The sequence below is a fragment of the Pinus tabuliformis genome, chromosome 1_2 (assembly GCF_031772625.1).
Source record: "Pinus tabuliformis cultivar Carrire ecotype Pingquan chromosome 1_2, CPIR1, whole genome shotgun sequence".
In the NCBI taxonomy this organism is placed as follows: Eukaryota; Viridiplantae; Streptophyta; class Pinopsida; order Pinales; family Pinaceae; genus Pinus; species Pinus tabuliformis.
The window spans coordinates 1,066,150,723-1,066,163,053 of record NC_142298.1 but is presented as its reverse complement, the minus strand read 5'-3'; the positions used below and the strand labels follow the sequence as shown (position 1 = coordinate 1,066,163,053).

Below are 12,331 nucleotides of genomic sequence, written 5' to 3'. Positions count from 1 at the left end.
TATTTTAAATCTCGTCCATGTTTCATTCATCATGAAAATAAATCGAAGGCACACGGTGAAAAGTTAATATTATGGTAAATACATCAATTAATATTGATGAAGAGTTGTTGGGTAATGGTGAATGGGTATCATATTGACATGATACAGTTGAACACAAACTCTTTGGAGTAGCACAGGTTAGTACAGAAAGAGAGGAAGAGGCAAAGAAAGAAGCCCATAAACAGAAAACATAGACAGATGCAGAAGCAAGAGCTGAGAAAGGAGCGCAACAGGAAAAAGCTCTCATTATAGAGCAGAATGAACATAACCAATGTGGTTCTCCAAACATTTTTTAATTCTAATATTGATTTCCAATGTGCAGTACACAGAATGACTATGAAGAAGAGTTAAATTTCCTTGAAGCATGGCTTGCAACACCATGTCTTGATGAGGTCTACATAAAAAATCCAGAAATGAACCTTGAAGACAGCAATTATGATGAAGATATTAATGAAAGTTTTAGGTATTGGAACACTACAGAGGATAAGAGGATAATATGTGGCAGAAGCCCACATACAAGTCAATTTTTGAAGAAGTCCATGGTATTCTTATACATCCTAGAACAATGGAAGACCTGCACCAACAAATGCCACAAATGAAGAAACTGAGGTTTGAAGGATAACAAAGAGAAAAAGTTGAAACAATTTAGAGGCTATAGGATCTGGAAAAAGAGAAGAAAGTTGAGGTCAATTTTTAAATTGTAAACCATCAGGTATCTTAATTGAATTTTTTATGTGGTTGCAATAAAGGTAATATTATTTAAGTGATTTGCAATAGTAAATAGAATAAGTCCTCTCCTCTCCATTTTGTTCTCTTCAATTTTTGTCATATACAATTAAGCACACTTCAATTTTTGTCATATTCAATTAAGCACAAGAAGTCTGCGTAACCTTACTTTAAATCAAAGCCATCTTTCAAATTTAAAAGAAAAATAGCTGAAAGTTTGAAAAGGTGATCGACTAGTGGGTAAATAACCTCGGATACCTTAATCACACTTGAAAGTCCGACGGGCTGTTTAGTCAGATTTAAAGATGCAGTCATTCAGCTTTAAAAATATTCTCCCTCTTTTCAATTAATGCTAATATGTTAATTGTTTTTAATACTGAATTTTTTTATTCTTGACTCTTGAATTTACCTCGATTGCCGATTCTCTCACAATCAAACTAACACTAGCTGGCTGATTGCCGGAATATTTAGCAATCAGACTAGCTCGATTGCTACTAGCCGGCAATTCAGATAAGGATGCCCATTGTTGACGATCTGTTACGGTTAGGCATTAATTTAAATCTCATTTGAACAGTATTGGTATTTCCATTGATGGTAATCGTTTCATATTTGGTATTTCCATTGATTGTAATCGGAAGAGGCTACAAGGGAAAAATGAAACTAAACAGAACATGAATAATACTCCCATTTCAGAGGTTATATCGAACCACGTTGAACCTTTTGAACGGCTTCGCCTGATATGTAACACATTTTACTCCGCATAGTAATATCGGGTCATAGTAGAGTTTCACTTTGTTTATCTCTATGTACCTTACAATTCAGTATGGTAGATTTATAAATCATGTCAACAACTTGAATTTTCTCTTTCCGAAGAAGAAAATGGTGTCGCCACATATATAGACGAGTTTATCCTTCTTAATCTATGAGTTTATCCTTCTTAATCTATCGGTCAAGTATTTAGAAGTATCAATTCGTGAAATAATTTTAATACCAAGACTTCACATTAAAAACTATCCATCTTTATGAAGTGTGCACTTTGAAGAGTTTGATTCTTCTGAAGTCTTGATTGAAGGCGATTCCATAATTATCTAAACGCGTCCACGCATACAAGAAAACATTGATGGAATCCATCTTCGTAGATAACCATTGATTATTTACCCTAGCTGATCCCTACGAAGCAGAATTGTCAACGGTCAGGTGGGTTGTTGTGCCCTACTCCTGGACTATGACCCAATGGATGAAAAACCATATCTCTCTCTTTCTTCTTTTCCGTATTATTTTCGTTCGTAGGGTTTGTTGCCTCCTTACCAATTCCACGACCTGTTCCACGTTGATCTCCCGCCATGTAGTTACCGCCAACAGCTTCTTTGACCGGAAGAGTGCGGCCGTTTCCCTTAGGGTTCGAATCGACGAGATCACGGTAATTTGTCATTGCAGCTCTATATGATTGGATAAACCGCGCTTCGGCCGATGGAAATCCGTCGACCAGAAACAAGACTAGAAGCATAACAGCAACCTTTCTGGCCTGCATTTTTGCTCAAATACACAGAATTGGCCACCTTACAAGTAGTCAAAATCGATTACCTTAGAGCCTCCGTCAACGACAATCTATCCGGCCGTCGAAGATGAGTAATACTCTTGTTTCGAATTGGCTAAGCTCTAAACAGTCATATATATATAGATGTTCATCTTGGAGATTTCCACTAATATTATATTCATAAATGCTTAGGAAAACGCCCTGTTATGTCGTACTTTATACGAGGAGTCTCATTAGTGTTAAACGATACTTAATAATGAGATGATCAATGTGCCATACATCACATCGGTGTTCAATCGTAAATTTCCATATCAGGTCTACTCGAAACATTCGGTCTCATCTGGAGCCTCTGTATAATATAGTAAACTGTTTTATAGCATTCTTACTCGAAGAAAAAGTCAGTAAGGTAATTTATAACAAAATACAATTTGATATCAGCCCCAGGACAGCTCAATCCATGAAAAACACTGCTAGAAAAACACCTCAGTGCAAAACCAGTCTAGTTGCCTACTTGTCTAATCCAGAAAACAACATCCTATTTAATATCGCCGTTGCCTGCGGAGTCCACAATTTCTCCAGCAAAGTAATTTTTCACTAGAATTTTATAAGATTATTTTAATACAAAACGATTTAGCATCATCCAAAACTCATAACCTAATCAAAATAACCAAAATAATTTTTAACTGAAACTTTATAATATTATTTTAATATTTTTTTAATGATAAAAAGAGATTTAACCTTATCAAAAACATAAAAATTCATGAGTAACCAAAATCACGAGGTAACCAAAATCATGAGGTTTATTGGCCATAACCCAAATTTCCCAAATTTTTTAAAAAAATTACAAAATTTATAGTGAAATTCCCACTAACAAAATTATAAGCTGGTTAGACTACTTTTTTAATATCTCTTCTTCCAAAGGGATCTTTATCTATAAGGTCACAGGGTACCAACTCCAAGAGTCTTTTCTCCCACAGGGATCTTTATCTATAATGTAATATGGTACCAACTCCAACCGTTCTCCCTCTTAGATTGACAACCTCTTTTTCTCTACCAACCAGCACTTTTTTATTTTCTCTACAAAGAGCCAAACCTATGGGTGCGCTCACAGCCGTCGATCGCTACAGAATGGTTGACTATGCCAACAATTCTTTTTCATTTTAAAATATCCACTTGAAGCAGTTTGTGTTGGCATTATGATACAGGTGTTGTCCTTGATGGCAACTCACTCAGAGGTATGATACAAGTGATGGCAACTTAATTAGATGACAGATCTAGTGCATCAGGTCAAAAGAAAGGTATATGCATGTTAGACTTGATGAAAGTGCGTATACACGTGGGCGAGCAGAGCAAAAGGCGCGTATACGTACACACGCAAGGTCACAGAAATAAAGGCGCATACATGTGGAAAACTAAGTTTTGGTCCGTGGTATTTGGTCCATGGTATTGGTCCGTGGTATTTGGTCCGAAGTGTTGACCCTAGTTATTGGGTCCAAGGTATTAGTTCAACGTGGTTTTGGGCCATGGTATTGAGAGAAGCCTAAACCTATATAAGCAGAAGATCATTAGGCCAAGGTGTGATGTGAGAAGGTGATGAATATCTGACGAAGTGCGAAATCTAGTATGTTGGTTATGGGTTTGTGATGCTTAGCTTGATCTGAATCAAGGATGCACCTATGCAGATAATGATGGATGATGGATCAGGATACTAAGGCTTGGATTATATGGTTTGATTATGGATAGACTAGATCTGAATTATTGACACATGTTTATTCTGTAAATGTTATGTTCTGATGTCCGAAATAGCTGCAAAGTTATAAGTTAGAATTTGCAGATCTGTACGTGGGTTGTCTTTGGTGAAAGCGCGTATACATGCAGGTTGGGTTCGTCCAAGTAGCGTATACAGTATGAAGTGTGATATTTGAAGTTGCAGTTGGATCTGGTTGTTGTTGCAGAGTTATGTTGTCTATTCTGTGTTCTGGTGACTGTGTTGTTGATAGGGTTTCAGTATTGAGATTGATGATGTAGGTATAAGTTGATGATTGTATTGCAACAGTGATTGTTTTGTATTTATGGATCCAGTCTGAAAATTGATGAAACATGGTCCCTGGAAGATTGTAGAGTTCAGTAGGTCGGTGCCTACGTACTGGTAAACATATCGGCCAGTACAAGAGCCAGGGGGTTGTAGCTCCCTTCTAGGCACAACTGGAAAATGAGTGAAGGTTGGAGCCTTCAATAGGCCGGCGCCTACATACTAGTAAATGGATCAGATAGTACAAGAGCTAAGAAGGTTGTAGCCTTCTGCAGGTAGAAGCATGTGTATTGGTATAAGACTGCACCAGTACTATTGTGAAAAGAAGTTTCTTATTAAAGGAAGATAGAGACGAATTGCAGTAGGTGGTTTTCACCCACATTTGGTTTCCACCTTATATCATGGTGTTCATGTTTGCTCCTTATGTGTGATGTTCTGTTCTGTTTTACTGCACCTGCTTATTGTTCATGTGGTTAATGAAGTTTTGATGCACTAACTAAAGATCAACATTTAATGGATTAACTGAATCATAAGTACTCTGGATATACACTAGTTGCATTAGACACAGTAGCGTATACACGTGGGTTCACTTAAATGAAGTAGCGTATATGTATCTAAATATGGAGATGAAAAAGTTTTATTGATTTTATAATACTGATTCACCCCCCCCCCCTCTCAGTATTATTTCCAACAATTGGTATGAGAGAAGGTCCTTTGGTAGAAGCTTGATCACTTGAAGGAGATTCGTAGAACAATGGGAAAGAAAGCACGTCAAAAGAAGAAGACAGCTCAAAGGAACAATGACAACCTACCGGTAAGTGGAAGAAAGGATCCAAATTCTGAATCACCTCAGAGTAAAGCTAAATGAGCAAATGAAGTATCAGATAAAATCATAGATCAACAAGATCTACTTAGCAAAAGGGAAAGTGCCCTCAAAGAAGAAGTTATTAGCTTAAAAGATCAGTTGGAATATGCCTTCAGAGTCCATCAAATGCTGCAGGAGCTGAATGAAGAAAAGGAAAAGTAGATTCTCAAACTAAGGCAACAAGTGGAAGAAGGAAGAAAGTCTGAAGAAATGTTGAAGAAGAAATGTCTTGAAAAGGAAGAACAACATCAAGTTGAAGTAAATATCTTAAAAGGTAAAATAGAAGAAAAGGATAAACTATTACGATTTCAAGATAGTACTAAGATTTTGGATGATATTCTTAGTAGTCAAAGGTCGCCTGCTATCAAAACTGGTCTTGGTTTTTATGAATCTGCTAAAGGTGAATTTAGATCACAAGGTGAGTCAAGGAACTCTAATGAGAAATCAAAAATGATCAACAAGGAGATGAGAAGACAACCCCATCAACAGCCAAGGAAAGGAATTCCTCAAAGAAAATCTTTTGCTCCTAACTTTGGAAGTGATAGATGATTATTTCCTCCAATGAATAATGTTGAATGTTATGTATGTCATAATCTTGGACATGTTGCAGCTAGATGTAGAAGTAGAATGGTTCAAGACCGTCAAATAGAAAGATCATCATGTTCCAGGTACTTTAAGGGATATTGTTTTGCTTGCAATATGTTTGGTCACAAAACCATTGACTGTTTTAGGAGGAATATGAAACATGTAAGATGTTATGCATGCAACAAGCCTGGACATATAGCAAAAGAATGCAGGAGAAGATTGTGGACACCAAACCAAAAGAAGAAAACATCATCACAGTTGAAGATATGGAAGAAAAAGGAAGTACAGCTAGAAAGATGTGGCATAGCAGAGTAAACAGACATGACAGATTCAGAGGAAGCTGGAAGTGTGGAACATCAGTGTTCTAAATCTCGTACGCAGGTTTCATGAAGACAAGTTGCATATATACGCGAGTTATATGCTGCATAGTCACATATATGATGTTCTAAAGAAAAACAACAGTACAGAAGTCTAATATGGTTCAGTCACTGTTTTGATGATGGCATGGCACAGGTTCAGGGGGAGCATATACTTCAAATAATGCATTGTTGGCATTATGGTTAAAAGTCTTTGGTGATGATACTTATTGACATATCTTGCTTGACCAACAGAATGGATTGCAGGTTGCAGGTCTGGATGCTAGATGCTTATAATGTAGATCATATGGTGTATGATAGCTGTTGATAACTATCATGGTCTTGTTTGGTTCCTTGGTCTTTGTGAGTCATATGATGTATTCTGTTACCCCACTATGCATGGGATGGATGATGTAATGAGTCATGTATAAACATTTGGTATATCCCCACCTGATGAGTCAAAAACGGTGTATTCCCACTTAATTGGGAGATTGATGTATGTATAGAGTCATGTTATGCTTTTGCATACCTTGCATGTGCTCAGGGGGAGCATGCACGGATTAGTACACTGGCATATACAAAAGGGGAGCTCAATCAGAAACTTCAGCATGTACTCAGGGGGAGTATGGACAGCAGAATGCATATCTTCGTCCGCCCTTTGCCCTTGATGTCAAAGGGGGAGAGTGACTTGGTGTAGTGGTTGCCATCAAGTCCAAAGGGGGAGATTGTTGGCATTATGATACAGGTGTTGTCCTTGATGGCAACTCACCCAAAGGTATGATACAGGTGATGGCAACTTAATGAGATGACAGATCTAGTGCATTAGGTCAAACGAAAGGTATACGCATGTTAGAATTGATGAAAGTGCGTATACATGCGAGTGAGCAGAGCAAAAGGCGCATATACCTACACATGCAAGTTCATAGAAGTAAAAACACGTACATGTGGAAAAATAAGTTTTGGTCCGTGGTATTTGGTCCATGCTATTGGTCCATGGTATTTGGTCTGAAGTGTTGGCCCCAGCTATTGGGTCCAAGGTATTAGTTCAACATGGTTTTGGGCCATGGTATTGAGAGAAGCCTAAACCTATATAAGCAGAAGATCATTAGGCCAAGGTGTGATGTGAGAAGGTGATGAATATCTAATGAAGTGCGAAATCTAGTATGTTGGTTATGGGTTTGTGATGCTTAGCTTGATTTGAATCAAGGTGCACCTATGCGGATAATGATGGATGATGGATCAGGATACTAAGCCTTGGATTATATGGTTTGATTATGGATAGACTAGATATGAATTATTTACGCATGTTTATTCTGTAAATGTTATGTTATGATGTCTGAAATAGCTGCAAATTTATAAGTTAGAATTTGCAGATCTGTACGCAGGTTGTCTTTGGTGAAAGCGCGTATACACGCAGGTTGGGTACGTCCGAGTAGCGTATACAGTATGAAGTGTGATATTTGAAGTTGCAATTAGATCTGGTTGTTGTTGCAGAGTTATGTTGTCTATTCTATGTTTTGGTGACTGTGTTGTTGATAGGGCTTCAGTATTGAGATTGATGATGCAGGTATAAGTTGATGATTGTATTGCAGCAGTGATTGTTTTGTATTTTTGGATCCAGTCTGAAAATTGATGAAACGTGGTCCCTGGAAGATCGTAGAGTTCAGTAGGTCGGTGCCTATGTACTGGTAAACATATCAGCCAGTACAAGAGCCAAGGGGTTGTAGCTCCCTTCCAGGCGCAGCTAGAAAAGGAGTGAAGGTTGGAGCCTTCAGTAGGCCGGCGCCTACGTACTAGTAAATGGATCGGCTAGTACAAGAGCTAAGAAGGTTGTAGCCTTCTGCAGGTAGAAGCCTATGTAGTTGTATAATACTGCACTAGTACTATTGTAAAAAGAGGTTTCTTATTAAAGGAAGATAGAGACGAATTGCAGCAGGTGGTTTTCACCCACATTGGGTTTCCACCTTATATCATGGTGTTCATGTGTGCTCCTTATGTGTGATGTTTTGTTATGCTTTACTGCACCTGCTTACTATTCATGTGGTTAAGGAAGTTCTGATGCACTAACTAAAGATCAACATTTAATGGATTAACTAAATCATAAGTATTCTAGATATACGCTAGTTGCATTAGACATAGTAGAGTATACACGCGGGTTCATTTAAATGAAGTAGCATATATGTATCTATGTATGGGGATGAAAAAGTTTTATTGATTTTATAATACTGATTCATTGAAGTTTGTGGTTGACTTCAATGAATTATTTATAGTTAGGGCAATTGTGATTGGCCTCAGCAATTCGTCTTTATACTTAGAGCAATTGTGATTGGCCTCAGCAATTCACGCCAACAAGCTCACAAAGATGTTAATATTCGAAATATTATTCAATTGTTCATAAGCCGAAACGTCCTTAAAGCTCAAGTGCGGGTCGGTGCGAGTTTATTGGTTCTCTTTTATTTATCCAATTAAAGGCATGCCACTATCAGGTGGCATTTATCATATAGAAAACTCTGGTCATGCTATTGCTTTACATAATTTACTGACATTTCAAATATATCTATCCAAAACTTTGTTTAAGTACGGTGAGGTTCTATATTTGTTTCAGCATTATAAGAATCACAAGGAAATTTTGTGGATAGTTGTTTGTCTATAATTCATATATTCTCATTATACAAATATGTATAATAGAGCAGGTATGATGATGTTCTATATTTATATGCATATTATTAGTTATTAAAGGAATTGAAGGGTTCATAGTTGTACGATTTATATTTTTTGATATAGCTAGTTGAATTACACATTAAAGATTATATTTTATACTAATATAGAACAAAAGTAAACATTTATATAACTCAGAGAGGAATTATCTAAGCCATATTCTTATAGTAAAATTCACCGTGCACTAAATTAGCATTTATAACCCTTTCGGATAGTTGCTTTTAAATCACTTATTTATAACTTATAAGGCATGCCTTTTTATAGTGAAGTCCACAAAGCATTAATGGAGAATGTCTGGTTCGTTATCTGATTTTAAATTTTTTTATATACGTTTTATTTAAAAGTTTTAAATATTTATCAAAATTTAGTTGTCGAATTAATAGTGGATAATTATTATTGATTATTATCACCTAAGGCAAGTTTACTCATTAGTGTTATTCAAGAGAAACCATGCCCCATGTAATTATCTATTATTGGTATCTAAAGGGCCATCTCTTGTGTCAGATCATTCTAGGTTTTGGGCCATTCACAAATTAAGAAAAAAAATTCTTAATTTTTTCTTCCATAGTAGAGTAGAGTAGATGAGAGTCTATAGAGACGACAAGGCATAAATGATTTTTCTTTATAGTAAACCGTGTGCCATAGGTCTCACTCTTCCATATTTGCATCATTTCTATTAAGAGGAAGAGACAGTGGAGTTTCCCCAATTTCAACTTCTAGTTAGGATTTCTTTCGAAACAATTTCCTAGATAATACCTTACCATTGTTGTTGTTTTTGTGTGATTTTTTTTCCCACACATATACAGAAAGATTAGTTAATAAATAACAAAATTAATAATAACAATAATGGAATATAAATAAATTTTTCCTTCATATTATAGATTTAAGACTATTTTATTTGATCCATTATGAAAAAGTATCTAATTGATTATCCATGAAAATTTATTTATCATATTTCTATCGGAGAAGGACTCTTTCGTTTTATTATGGGGAGGTGTGGGGATAATATTGGGTTAACTATAAATTCATAAAACCCTTATGATGAATGCTGAATATATTTTTAACAACCATTGATAATAGTAGGCCATAGATTGTTGAAAAAGTTGGTATTGGTTGTCATTATTGTCCAAGTTTAGACATTGATGTCAATAAGCTAAGTGAACTTCAAGGGAGCTTGATGAGATTTCATCCATGATGATCATGACGTAATTTGGTTGTGTCAATTATCTTTAAAGGCAATTTCCCCCAAGTAATTTATTGAAAAGTGCATGCCAATTCCTTATTTGGATATTCGTTGCCAAGGCCTTTTTGACAATATAGGGGATTTCTCATAGCTCCAGACGAATCAAGAGGAAAATGAAGTTAAAGCGAAGAAGTCACGTAAGGTTCCAGGACTAGTCAAAGTTCCATCATTTGGCAATGCATCAACGTCTCAATATTGTATCTCGATGCATCACATATTCAGGCTTCTTCAGTTTTTAAATATATTTTCACCCTTTTAGTGTATTTCGCCTCTTCGACTGCATCCATGTTCTTGCATCCATGTTCTTTAGAGTATCTAGGAATTTATAGCATGTCCGGAATTTAGGTCATATTCCTGTTGAATTAGTAATTAAAAAGCCTCCGTACCAAATCCATTCTTCAAAATCTAGACATTTTTGTATACGACAAAAGAGTTCTTAATAAAAAATCAAAATTCTGGATTTATTTGTTATTTGGTCAGCGGACCCTAGGTTACACGGAGGTATAGGTAGGATGAAAGATCACATCATGTGGTAGACGATGATGACCTGGAACTTTGAAGTTCGATCATGTGGAAAATAGATTTGGACTATTTTAGAAACAGAGTGGCCCTATTTTCAAATGACACAAGGCAAAAATGTGACGTCATAGATGACGTGGCTATCACATAGCAGAGATGCTGTGGAAAAAATACACATGGAATTCTTTGATTGGTTCTTAAAGTTTCGATGTCGCATTTTTTGGACTCACGCCAAAGACATCGGAAATTCTCACTAAAATTAGCAAAAGGCCCAAAATCGCAAGCCACTCAGGGATCTAGTGAACCAAGGGTCCAATAGTTAATTAATTTACAACTTTTTCTTGGACGAGATCTGGATTAAATGGAAAGGGAGGTTAGGCATCAGCATATCTAATATCTCCGAGAAATCCACGGAATATGTCATAAACTAGATTCATATTTATCTAATATCTCCGAGAAATCCACGGAATATGTCATAAACTAGATTCATATTTAACGTTTGAAGGGTAAAAGCTCCATCGTTCATGGTTCCATGTGAAAATGCATCTAGCTATCTAGTATTCTAGTAGATGATGAGTAAAATTTAGTCATGATTCTGAGAGAAAAATAAATTTATCTATTTGAGAATTAAGGAGTTAATGGGCATAATAAATTTGTCAAAATAATAATCCCTCGATATTGGATTGAGTTTCAAAAGGAAAAGGTCAAGGTTTCATTACTGGTCATAGTTACATATAAAGAGATATGCAGACTATTCGAAGATCCAAGAGTGTTGACTTATCTAAATAAACCCTAACCATGCATTCGTTATTGCTAATTTTAGCCTATGTTTCTGAATCTTACTCCTATGGATTTAATAACCAAATTTTGGTGTTTAAGTTTGTAAGCTAATTGGTAAAGCATTTAGATGTCTCACAACATGGTTTGCATAAGTTAAATAGGATTTAGATTTTCAAAAATGTTTGTGAGATAGTCATATAAAATGGTTTAATGTAGCTAACCCTATGCCTTAGGGAGTGAAAGCTCCATTGATCTAAGTTGCATGCGCCTCATTTGGAGCAGATTTCGAGCAAGGAAGAATAAAAAATAATATAGGTTGTTTACATGATCATTAACATTGCCATGGTTTATCAATCCACTAGAGTATAAATAAACCAAGGAGCTTGGAAATCTGTGCGGAAGTTTGATAATTTGTGAATTATTTGCAAAATATTTGTTTGTGGTGGTTTTGTGGCATGAACGAGCATAGTTAGCACTATGGAATGAAGTTTATGGAAGGAAAGTAATTGTATAAGAGTGTCATAGAATGTATCTCAATCCTTGTGCATAATTTAAGATATGATATAAATTATAGAACGAGGATGTAGTGCAAAAGAGAATGTGTAAATGAGAATGCATCTGCATCTATGTTGAAAATCTTATGAAAGAAGGATCCAATAGGTAAAGCATGTTGGTTACTGCAATTAAGGACTTAGTTATTCCTTCATGTTGAAGGCTATAATGACTAGTTAGTTGGTTCTTCATTCAGGTTAGAGACTATAAATATTTGAATTTGTTACTCCCTTCACGTTAGATCTCCTAAATATTAGGGATTTTGTGTTTCCTTCAAGTGGTTCCCTGTAAATTCAGGGGATGGTTGTCTTGTTTTGGTTGGATATAGAAAAACTGATGTAGCAACAATACTCATATATAAGTATTATGGGTTTCTCCC

The 12,331-nt window shown here is 36.0% G+C and overlaps 1 pseudogene; it reads right to left on the bottom strand.

Moving 5' to 3' along the window:
* Positions 1 to 930: 930 nt before the first annotated feature.
* The window catches only part of LOC149209817 (putative sucrose-phosphate synthase 3), an 87,686-nt pseudogene continuing 76,285 nt past the window's right edge, over positions 931 to 12,331 (bottom strand).